Here is a 12,620-nt window from a genome sequence, read left to right as displayed (position 1 = left end):
TCCCCAACCCCCCTGCTGCGCAGCGACAACTTCCCCCCCCCCTCGGCGACCCCCCCCTTCCCAAAAGCGAGGCGCTCCCCCCCCCCCCCCCGAGGGGGGAGGGGAGGGGGGGGGGAGGGGGGGGTCCCTCCGCGCGGCCCCGGCAGCGCGCGGAGCGGGAATCGCTGGCGCCGGCTGCCATCTAGCGGGCGCGGGGGGCACCGGGGGTCCGGTGCGGGGGGGGACATGGACCGGGGGGGCCGGCCCAGGCCTCTCACACCCCCCCTCTTTTAAACAAAACCCCCCATTTTTTCTTCTTTCCCCTTCCGTATTTTTAACAGAAAACCGCGCTGGGGAGAAGGATTTTCAATCTCTGTCCCTCCTTTCCCGCCCCTCCCCCCTCCCGCCGGAGTCTGAAATCCGCTTCGGTGTCGACCGAAAAGAAATAAACTCTAAAAAAAATAAATAACCCCCCCACCCCTCAAATTTCACCCCTCTCCCCGGCATCAACTCGTCTCTTGCCGCCCTCCCCTTCCCTCCCACCAAAGTTCGTGCCCGGGTGGGGGGAAAAACCCGCGGAGGGGGAAAGGGGGGTGGTGAAACGTACGGCGGGAGTTTTATTGTCATTATTATATTATTTTTTTGAAAGGGATGTCGTCTGAATTAAAAAAAAAATCAAAAACTCTCAACTTTGATGTATCGTGATCACTTCTTTCTTTTTACCCTTTCCCCCCTCTCCTCCTTTCCCTGACAGCTCCGAGTCCGGGAGCCGGCTGGAGGGGAAAGCGAATCCTCCATCATTTCAGAGATCAGAATAAACGCTGGGTTTTCTCCCCGAAATAATGAAGAGGGTTTCAATGAGTCCCCCGGCCCAGCCGTCCCTATTGTAGGCTGCGTCGATAAAAAGGATGTTATTGACTATGCAACAGCGGGCTTCTTTCCTTTAACAGCCCCCCCCCCCCCCCCCCTTTCCAAATAAACTCCCGGTCCCGTCTCCCGGTCAGTGAAAAGGTGAAACGAATAAGATTAAACCGGACAAAAAAAAAATAAAAAAGAGAGGGAAGCGAGCTGGGTATGTATATCATCTGGGTTTTACTCCCCGGACTGCGAAGAGACAGGGAGTAAAAGAGGCAGAGCAAGGCACGGAGGGGGGGGGGGGGGGTGGGAGAGGGAGAGAGGGAGAGAGAGAGAGAGACAGAGAGACAGAGAGACAGGCAGAGGAGGAAAAGCCGGAGAGAAGGTGGACGGACCCAGCGGCCGCAGCCCCCCCCCCCCTCCCCTCCCCGACCCGGCACCGCCGGCACCCCCGGACCCCGCTCCCAACCCCCAGGCAAGTCGCCGCTGCTCTCCTCGGGCTTTCGGGGCGGGGGAAGGGGGAAAGGGGAGAACCCCCCCCCCAACACCCGCCCCCCCCCCTCAAAGTACTCGGGCATCCCCTTATTTAGGCGCCAAGTCTTCATTGGGGTAAGTGAGGTATAAACAAATTTAGATAGCGATCCCCCACGCGTGAGGGGGTTTTCCACTCCACACACCCCCCCCCCCGGGTTCAGATAACGCGTGTCTCGGAGCCGGCCCACGCGTGTTCTCCGGCGCAGACCCCGCGTCGATGCGGGGCACGGCTTGGACGGCGGGGGGGGGGTGGAAGGGGGGTTTGGGGGGGGGGGGGTGTGTGCGAGCATCCCGCCCTGCTCCCCGCACTTCACCTGCTCGGTTCGTTAGGCGATGGGTTAATGAACGGATCGATGGCAGGCTCGGCTTCACCCGGAGATGGTGTCAGCAGATTAGCGGGGCAGCGATCAGGCGCGGCCGGGAGGAAGCCAAAAACCTCTCAAATCGCCCTATTTTGGGGAGGGGGGGAGTAGGGGGGGGTATGTGAGGCCGGGAGGTATTCTCTCTGCTGGCCCGGCTGCGAACGCGTCTGGAAGCGACTGTTTAAATATGGGTTTTTAGGAAGAAAATAAAATAAAAGGTGTATGGAAGGGCCGGTGGGGTTTGCGGGGTCCCGTCGCGGTGCAGGGGCCTGGGGTGGGGGCCGGGGGGGGGGGAGGCAGCCCCGTCCCCCCCCGCTGAGCTGGTGAAAACGCGGTGCTGTCGGCGGGAGGCATCTCCCGGGCAGAGCGCAGGGACACTCGGCAGCGGTCACCGCTCACCTTTAATTGGGAAATGAGTTTTGATTGCTTTTTAACCTCTGCGGGCCCGGAACGGGCAGACGAGAAGACGCTGCGGATTCCCTCGGGTTTATATATCCCCCCCCCGCCCCGGTCGCGCTGGAGCCCGCTTTTCCCAGGCCGCGGTTCAGGCTGGGATGACGTTGGCGGAGTTTTGGGAGGATTTAGGGTCTGTTTGGGGTTTTTTATCTTTTTTATTCTTTTTTTTAGACTTTTTTTTTACTTTTTTTTTTAACTTTTCTTTACTCTTTTATTTACTTTTTTTTACTCTTCTCTTTTTACTTTGTTTAAACATTTTTTCACTTTTTTACTCTGTTCTTAAACTTTTTTTACTTTTTTACTCTTTCTTTTTTCCTTTTTTTACTCCTTCTTTTTTACTTCTCTTTACTCTTTTCTTTTTTTACTTTTTTTTTTTTTTTTTTTTTTTTTTTTACTCTTTTTTTCTCCCACCACTTGCCGTGTCTCTCTTCCCCTCCACCACTTTCTGTGTCTCTGTTCCCCTCCACTGTGTAATCCAACCCGGGACGTCTCTACCCCCCCTCTCCTCCTTAACCCCTCCAGAAAGTAAAAGTTCCTCTGCAGATTAGTGAATGACAACTTCCACGCTCTATTTATGTCGGGGGGGGGGAGGCGAAAGGGGAAGAGCATAATAAAACCCCCAACTATTATGATTTGGTAAGTGGCAGGGCCGCTCGTAAGCCGGAGCGGAGATGCATAGCCTGCATATTCCAAAACAAACATTGAGTGACTGCTTCACCTGCAGGCTCCACCAGGGAATAGATATATGTATAAAAACACAGTCGGGCATGCACGGGTGTACACATATATGTGTGTGTGTATAGATATATATAAATATGCACACACACACGTAGGGAGCGGGGTAGAGGGAGGACAACAAATGCTGCTGTCACAGGGCGCAGCCAGCAGCTCTGACGTGCAAAAAAATGTCCCTCTTCCAATTTTCTGCGTTTTCAGCTCCAAGCTGCTTATGCCTGCGAGCCGGGGTGCTGTAAAACCCAAATGTCGCGTTGGGGACCCTTGCCCTTGCTCCTCACCCCTCCTGCTCTCCAGACCCCAGTCCCCATGTGTGCCTCTTGGTCGGGGCCATTGGGATCCCCTTTCCCTGGCCAAATCCGGTGGTGAACGGGACATGACTGGTGACAGCGAGACCCCCACAGACTCCAAGCCATGTCCTGGCCCTGCAGCCCCCCGGGGACCCCCACTGTGGGCCGGGCAGGGCCTCGACAGCAGGCCAGGCCTCACTTCCCATCAGCGGTGATGGGGCCTTTCTTCACTGGCCTTTTTCTTCTTTTTTGCCCTTTCCCTCCCCCCTTTCTTTACCCCCTTTTTTCTTCCCCCCCTCCTTTTTTCCTCCCCTCTTTCCTTTCCCCTCTCCTTTCTTTTTTCCCCTCCTTTCTTTCCCCCCTCCTTTCTTTCCCCCCTCCTTTCTTTCTCCCTCCTTTCTTCACCCCCCTCCTTTCTTCCCCCCCTCCTTCCTTTTCCCCCCTCCCCTCCTTTCTTTCCCCCCGCCTTCCCTCCCCCCTTAAGGACAACCGAGGTCTCTGTGGAGGGCAGGACAAGATATGTGGAGGGGGGGAGGAGGTGTTTTTTGGGGGGCACACGGCCCGGGGAAGGGGGTCTGCACTGGATTGCGTCTCTCCGGGGCAGTCGGGGAGTTTGGGGGGGGGGGACAAGGACACGGGGCCAGTCCCTCCGAGGGGGTCTGGGCTGCTCGATCGCTGCTGCCCGGAGAACCCGGGGGGGCTTTGTGCCGAACCCCCCCGCCGCCGCTTTCTGAAGGGAGCCCCGAGGCCGGGGGACCGGACACGGCCCCCCCTCGCTGGTGGGCATCTCCACGCTCCCCTCCAGGTATCCCCTGTCGCGATAGTCCAGGCCGTTCCGCTACATCCCAAAGCAGGCTGCTGGCCTTGGGAAAGAGAGGGTCTCCACCTTTCCCTGTACAGGCCCCCCCCACCCCCAAGCCCCGGCCCCCCCCATCACGCATATCCTGCTTAATTTCTTTATATTTTACAAAAAAATTTTCTCGTGGGAGCACACTCCTTGCTCCCTCTCACCACTCCGAAACCTCCACCCTGGGTGGGGGGCTGACATCTCCGCCTTGTCCCCAGGGGCTGCACATCCCGGGGGTCCCACGACCCCCCCGGGGAAGGTGTGTGTGTGTCCCCCAACCCTCTGCTTGTGCTTAACCCAGCGGTGCGACCTCTCCCCACCCCCCCCCCCCCCCCGCACGCCGTCCGCTTCCCTGCAATTATTTTAGACGGGATAGGCAAAAAAAAAAAGGGCGGCGTGACTGAGCCCCCCCCCGACCCCCCGCGGCCCCCTCGGGAAGGCGATCCGCGAAGAGCCGGGGTTTTGCCGTTTGTCAGCTCCTCGGCGGCACCGGGCTCGGCTGCCGACCCCGAGAGCAGGGCGCTGGATCGCGACTTTGCGCTCGGCGTCCGTCCGAACAGAGACGCCTGAGCATTTTGTTTTTTTTTTTTTTAATTTAAAAAAAAAGAAAAAAAATGTAAAAAAGGGGTTAAAAAAAAATAATCTGTGCCTGGAGGTAAAAAAAATAATAAATAATTAAAATAAAAACCCAAAAGAACCTCGCTAAAAACCCCAAACCACAGGTCTGCGTGGAGAAGGGAGGGAAAGCACCCAAACCCAAGGCCACTTGCCCAGCAGCGTAAAGGAGCGGTGGCAATCCCCGAGTAGACCTCCAGGAAAATAAATTGGTGACCTCCTGGTGCGAACCGAACCTTCCTACGGGGCAAACCCGGGGAACCATTTCCAACGCGCCGGCGAATCCGCCACCAAATATTTATTTTCGGCGCAAAATCGAGCTGCGGAGATCTGAGCTCCGAAGCCAAGGGGGACGAAAGTGTACGAAAAGCCATTTGACACCAGGCTTTTTTTTCTTTTCCTGCGCTGAAACACCTCTGGCTGTGTGTTTTAAAACCCCCTCCCCGGCTTCTGCGAGGGGGGAATTAGGTGTTATTTATCACCCCGAGTTGGGATGGAGCCTTTTGATGGAGAGACGGCGCTCGGAAGCGGGTTTGGAAGTTGCGGGGTTGTCCTGGCAGCGCGATCGACGGCAGGGTGTGATCGTTTTCCTCACGGTTACCTGTCAGAGATCCCATTTCTTCTGCTCGTGGGGATTAGTCCGTCAGGAGCGGGTTCGGGCAGACCAGGGACCGGCTCCAAGGCGTTCAAGTGTTTAATGTCACTTTCTCCCCAGCATCCGAGGTAAAAAAAATATTTAAAAAAAAATGTTTCGCCGGGGGAAAACGCAGCTGGGAAGAACAGTTGCGGTATAATCATAGTTACCTCGTCAGAAGTTGGTCTGAGTAATAAACCTCAGCGTTTTCAGTTAAACTGTCAGGGGGAAAGAGATGTTTATTGCGGAGCGGTCCGCCTGCTCAGGGAGGACGGGGATGCTCTTTAGATAAAGTTTAAACGAAACAGAATAAACACAGCAAATCGCTCCAGCCCGGCACAAAAGCTGTAAATGACTGCTGTGTATTTTACCACGCGAAGGCTCTTTTTTATTTCTTTTCCATTTCTTTTTAAATTTTTTTTCAAATTATTATTATTTTTTTTTATTATTCGCACCTTTGCCCGGGTGAAGCCCGGCCGTACCCTACGGCGCCGTTAATCAGGTATACAAAATCGCCTGATCCTACCAAACGGGGCTAGAGTTATACGTTTTATTGTTAACCCCTTGCACCGAATCTTCTGAAGCTGAAAGGGAAAAAGGAAAGGGCTTTTGTCCGAGCTGATCCTCGGCTATTCTGGGGCTCAGGTTGGTGTGAAAGGGACGAGGAGGTCACTTGAAATCTCCTTTTATCTACTCCTATTTTCTCTCTGGATCAGCAACTTTGAATGGACACCATCTAATCGCTCGTAATGGAAAAAGGGGGGGGGGATAAAAAAAAAAAAAGAATTAAAGAAGAAGAAAAAAAAGGTGTGTGTGCGCGCTCTGGGAGAACGAAAACCCCTTTGCGCGGGGGCTGCGCTACCGGAGGGATCCCCGCCAGCGGGTGCGCGCACATAGGGACACGCGTGGGCAGGGGCGACGAGCGTGGCCCCCCCCCCCCCCCCCCTCGCGGGGCTGGGTACCCCATGTCTCGCTGGGGGAGCGGAGGGGGGTCCGGGAGGGGTGGGGGGGGGGCAACCCGCGGGCCGGAGACCCCTCTCAGCGAGGACCCGTGGCTGAGGAGGAGGGGGGATGTGTGTGGGGGATGCTCGGGAGCGCGGAGAGTCGGCCCGACCTTGTGTTCCCCTTTCAGCCTCAGAACCCGGGGTTTTTTGGTAATTTTGAGTTTATTGAGGGTACCAGGGCAGGGAGAAAGGCGGCTTTTGAAGGGGGGGGCTGCAGCCCTTGGGTGGGCAACGGGCAAAGCGGGGCCGGTTGCCCGAGCCTGGCCGGTCTGCAGGCGGAGACCGGGGTGCGAGGGGTTTCCTAGGGGTCACCTTGCCGAGGCTCGTTATATATATATATTTTTTTTTTTGTGAGGCTGAAATTAAAAAAAAGAAAAGGAAAAAGAGATGCTGACAAAATGGGGGGCCGCTGGCAAATAGAAAAAGCTTTGTTCTAGAGGCTGAAGCCAGGGCACTATCTCTTCCCTCCTCGCCGCTCAGAAAATCGGCGTTTCTTCCCCCAAGTCCGGGATGCTTTCCCCTCTAAATTCCTCCGAGCGACTACTTTGTTGCTAAGGCTACAGGTTCCCATCCCGACACACGAAATCCTTTGCCGCTCCAGGACCGGCTCAAGCCCCTGGGCAGAAGTCCTGGCTTCAGCAGACACCCTCCAAACTCCTCCCGGTGTCCCCCCCCCCCCCCCCCCCCAAATACCTGCTAAGGTCTGAGGTTCAAACGGGGGGCTAAACCAGTCCCCCCTCCTTCCTTCCTTCCCCCCCCCCCCCCCTCTGCTGGGACTTCTGGTGAATAGGTGGCGAGAAGCAACCCAGTCCAATAAAGATTAAATTAAGTAGAAGAAATCCAGCCGGTGTAGATTTTGAAGCTCCGGCGGGGCGTCAAACCGATGTTTAACGCATTTTTTCCACTCACTGTGCACAAGTCCTCAGCTCCCCCCCCCCCCCCACCTCCTACAGCCTCGTGTAATTTTCCCAATCCCTTGAGGAGGAGGAGGAGGTTTCGAGGTGATGGTGATGTGCGGACACACAGGACAGACGCGGGCTGGAAGGGGGTCCCCCAGACCCTGAGACCTTGTCCTGTCCCCCAATGCCGTGGGAAGAGGCAGGGGACACCGCGTCCCCAGGCAGGGTTGGGGGGGGGGCTCCTTCAGCACAGAGGCACCTGCGATTTGGGGTGCTGCGAGGGTCTTCCGGGCTGTTCCTAAATGCAGAGTTCGGGTGGATGGGGAATTAGCCTTTTTTTAAATTTTCCTTTTTATTCTTTTTTTTGTTAAGCAGGACCAACCTCCTCTTCCCCCCTCCCCCGCCCTCGCCCACCCGCTTGGCTGCACTGGCCGGGAAAAAAAAAAATACGGTTTTATCACCCCTGCTCAGCAGAGTGGACACATGTCTGTAAACCGCTGAGCCCTCCAGCACCGCCGGTCTGGGAGCGTGGCTCTCCTGGATGCGAAAGGAGGGAAGAAAAACCCCAAAACCCTCCAAAATAACCCCAAAAAACCCCCAGCCCCGGAGACGCTCGCCGCCCTGGTAAAGTTAAGCGTGACTCCGCGAACGTCTGTAAATGCAAATAGAAATGAATAAATAAACCTCAAACCAGGTAGTTTGGGTGTAATAGTTTAGCAGGACTAATTGCAGACAATGGAGCCGAAATGACTTTTCCAATTAGCTGCTGGTTGGAGTTTAGTCGGAGGAACTGTCAGCTCCAGCGATGGGTAATTGCTTTATTGCTCACAAAACTATCATCTATTTAGAACATATGCGCTAATTACTCTGGATGGGCGTCGGAAAAGAGACCATAAATCTATTAGCACTTTAAAAAGTCTAGGGTACTTGTGAGCGACCAAACTCCCTTTCCTTGGCGCGTTAAGGGCGAGATCCGTCCTTCCAGAAAATAAAAATAAAATAAAGCGGGCAGGCTGCACCGCACGTGGGCCAGGGTAGATTTGCGACCTCGGAAGGGGGGAAGAGTGGTCACCTCCGAGTGAGGAAAGCCTCTTTCTGTAGCCCAAACCGGCGCAATAAATCACTGTCATAAAAACGATTTTCCTCTTTAGCCTCGCGCTATTTTATTTTATTTTATTTTATTTTTTAAGCAGAAAGATTAGTTTAGAAATCTTTTAATTGGATTACTCTGGAAAATTAATCTCCTTCAGGCTCGCTAGGTTTGTGTACCAAATATTGGGAATTAACTCAGCCCCACGGAAAGCATCCCGGGCGCCTTTTGTCGGAGCCGGCGGAGGGAAGGGGCAGGTGGGGAAGGTGGCATCTCACCGTACGCCCTCGCCTCCCCCCGCAGCTCTCCGTGCGGATTCACCGCCCTCCGCGTCGCGTAGCACCGCGCTGTGAAGGGGATAAGCAGAATGGTTTGCCGGACTGGGATACGGAGCAGCGCTCCAGTGCGCGGTGGAAAGTTTGGGGGGGGGGGGAGAAAAAACAAACCATAAACCCCCAAAACAGGCAAAAGGAGTTTTGGCAGCCTGAGGAGCAGTAACCCCCCAGGCACCGCGCTCTGGAGGAGCATCCCGGGGTCGAAGCTGTATCCCGACCCCCGACCCGTCCCGGTCTAGGTCCCTCTCCCCGGGGATGACCTGGTCCCGGTCCCCAGGGTTGCTCGGGGGTCCCGATCCCCTCTCCGGGGGTGACCCGGCCCCACTCCCCGTCCCAGCCCGCCCCCCCCCCGCTTTCGGAGCCGCCCGAGGGGACCTCCCCACGCCAGGATCCCCGATTTTTCAGCCCAATTTAGCTGCTGGCGGCAGCGCCGTGAGGTGTGGTTAATCGGTGGGCGGATAAAGGCACGGTGGCTTGTCAGGGGGGTCGCTGGCGACCCTTTAGCACACCGTCTTCCCCCCCCCCCTTCTGTCAGCGGAGACGCGCCCTACCTCCGCTAAAAGAGCAATAAGGCTGGGCTCATTTATTTATTTTTTTTATTTTTACTTGTTTATTTATTTTATTTTTTTCCCCCGAAGGAAACGAACCTGCGGCTTGTTCCCGGTGATTTATACCCAGGTCGTGACAGTGCGCGGAGTCGTGGAAGCCGCGGGTGGGGGGGGACACGGGAGTGGCTCCGTTGGGGGGGGGCTGGGGGGAAGATAAGGAGCGGGAGGCAGGGACCGTGAGCGTGGGCGTGTGGTGATGCTCAGGGGCAGGTAAGCTGGCACGGCCCGAGATGGAGGAGGATGATGAGGGCGAGGAGGGCTTCTGACCTCCCGCCAGCGTTAATTTCTGGGTGTCGGCCGCCGCCGAGCCACCAAACCGCCCTTAACAAAACACCCGACGGGGATGCGCGCAGAGATACGCGGAGGGGGCAAGGTGCGTGTCACCCACACCCCCACGCTGCAGCCCGACTCTTGGGGGGGGGGACACACGACCCCGGACCCCCAAACTCCAGCCCTTGCCCGCAGCCGTACCGCACGACACGCATGGGAACCCCTGCGCGGACGCGCACGGGCGGCTCTTTATTTCCAGGGGGTGTTTAATGCCCTTGCTTAAGGCAGCCCTGTGGTCTGCGGTGAATTAATTACTCCGGCGCTGATCCAGCCCGGATCCCCGCTCACCTCCGGTGACAGGTAAAAGTTTCTCAGCTCCGTGCCCTAGCTAAACAGGTTAATAGGCTTTGGCAGGGTGCTTATGCCTCCTCGCACGATGCTAAATGAATCTTAAAGCCCCTCCCGAGACCAGCTCTCTGCCTCTCTCCCTGTCCGTCTCCCTCCGCTTCGGACGTGCCCCGTGGAAATTTGTTTGCAGTTTCGAAGACTCCAGCCTTGGTTTCTCCAGCTTTGAGCTCCCTCTGGAAGCGGGAAGAGCAATTACTCCGCATTTGCCGTACATATTTCATCGCCGCGATGGATCGCGGGTGTTGCCTTCTCGCCTCCCCCGCGCAGCCCCGGGGATGCTCCCGGGGTCGGGTCGGGGGATGGCCAACGCACCCCTCACGCACCCCGCGGGACACCCCCCCCCCCCACTGCACAACCCATCGGAGGTGCAGAGAGAGGCGGGTTGGCCTCTTCCCCCCCCCCCCCCCCCCCCGTCCGCTCCCCCCCGTCCCCACCGCGGAGATGCTGCCTCCTGCCCACGCGTGATGTTTCCTGCGTGGACAGGCGTCTTTCTCGGTTTCAAGCCCGGAGGAGAAGCCGAACGCTTGAGGAGGGGTGGAAGAGCACGGCAAGAGGCAGGGACCCCCCCAACCCGGGGGCGAACACGTCGAGAGGGGAGGGAGAGGAGAGCAGCGGGGCTGAGGGACCCGAGTGGGGGGGGAGGGCAGGAAAAACACTCCGCCACCCCCCTCTGAAACAAGGAAACAGCTAGAAACCCCCCCCAGCAGTGCGTTTTTGGCCTGTGGGATGGTGGCTTGTGATCTCGGCCGTGCGGTGGTCCCGGGGAGAGGGTCCCGGGGTTGCTTTCGCGGCGGAGGCTGCGCATCCCCGGACGGCGTCAAACAGTGCCACGGGTCAGTGTCACGATGACGTACGACACACGGCCAGGGATCGTGATGAGTGACTGGCGTCGTGGACGTGGATCGGGGACCAAAAGTCTCCTTGACAATCCTGAGTCATATGTCTTGGGGGGAGGATAGTTTTACATCCACGATCCGTTTATTTGGAGCCAGTTCCGTGGAGCGCAAGACAGAGCCTCCCTAAGTAGGATAAAACGGGCTTAAACGGCACAAAGGGTTGCGGGGGGAAATCTGAAGAGGTCACCGATTTAAGCTCAAAGCTTGGCAAAAAAAGGAAAAAAAACAAAAAAAACCCCACCCAAACCCCACCCGCTATTCCCAGTTGAGAAGGACCCCCCTGCTTTCTCCCGCCAGCCTGGGAAAGGCTCAGCTCCGCGCTACCCAGCGCATCTCCCGCACCCCGCGCTGCCACGGCTCCTCCCGACCCCCCTAGTGGGTCCTCCGCCCGGGCGGAAAGCACCCTGCCCATAAACCGCGTAAAATCAGCGAAACGCGCCCCAAAACGCCTCTCACTGCGAGGGGGAGCTGCCCCTGAGGGTATGCTTTCCCCGCTCCTGTCCCCTTTCAAACACCCCGAACTACCAGAGTGAAGTTTGGGGCTGCACTTCTTTATTATTTTATTTTATTTTATTTTATTTTATTTTATTTTATTTTATTTTATTTTATTTTATTTTATTTTATTTTATTTTATTTTATTTTATTTTATTTTTCTATTTTTTTTCCTTCCTCCCCAAACCATCCCAAACTACCAGAGTGAAGATTGGGAATGCTTTCTTTTTTTTTTTTTTTTTTCTTCTCTTCTTTTTTCTTCCCCCCTCTCCAACCATCCCGAAATACCAGAGTGAAGTTTGGGGCTGCGTTTTTTTTCTTTTCTTTTTGTTTTTTATTTATTTCCCCCCTCCAGCCCCCCTCTGTCACGCACTTGTCCCCAAGCTTGTGCCCCTCTCGGCGGGCGTCCCAAGCTGGGCAAGCAGGCCCCGGTGACCCGCTGCAGGCCACCAGCACCCCGAAAACCACGGGTTCATGGCATTTAAATAGGGCGTTTATCCCGCCAGGAGCAGAATGAAAGGTGTTTGCGCCGAAAAAGCAGAGTCACTAGAGGGAAACCACCTTTCAGACCGACACCACCAAAAAAAAAAAAAAGAAAAAAAGAAAAAATCTGCTGATCCAGATGCTGTAAGAAGTTCAGTAAATGTGCGAGCAGGTAACACAGGGAATAGCGACACTGTTAACAGAAAACATCTAATTAGCAATGACTTCATTTGATTGGGAGGATGAAAAAGCCTTCTTAAATCAGTCCAGATTTACTGGCCTGAGCGCGGCCAATTTATGAATATGGAGGCTGTATTGAGTCTGCCTTCTCTCAAGATGTCATCTGAGGGGTAATAGTATAGGTGAAGTCATTTAGTTACACTGTGGAAACTTTTATAGTCCCTTTCTTGGGAATTTAATTCAGTGCTTCTTCATTTTATTAGGAACAGACCGACTCCATCAACCGCGCTCTCCGTGTTTGGAGGCACGACTGCTTGAAGCAATTAGGCTCCCCAATTAGCATACTTCTGCTGACCCCAGCAGCACCGCCGGGTCCTTGCCTTATCCATCTCTCCAAACCAGGGGGAAAGCCGGGATAAAACGTGCCTCGCAAGAGTCCAGGGCGGCGAAACCAGCTCGCAAGCGGGCTACCAGAAATTACCCCTTTGCCCTGAGAGGGGGAGAAGGGAGGGGGGTGAACAAAAACCCTCCGCCTTTCGGTTTTTTTGCTCTTTTCGGGCGTTTCTCGCCGGTTTCCAGTGCGCTCGGGGCGGGTGGGCAGGACCCGCAGCCCCGGGGGGGGGGGGGTATGTGGGAGGTCATCCCGGG

The sequence above is a fragment of the Opisthocomus hoazin genome, chromosome Z (genome assembly GCF_030867145.1).
Source record: "Opisthocomus hoazin isolate bOpiHoa1 chromosome Z, bOpiHoa1.hap1, whole genome shotgun sequence".
NCBI classification, from domain to species: Eukaryota; Metazoa; Chordata; class Aves; order Opisthocomiformes; family Opisthocomidae; genus Opisthocomus; species Opisthocomus hoazin.
This window is presented reverse-complemented; position numbering follows the sequence as displayed.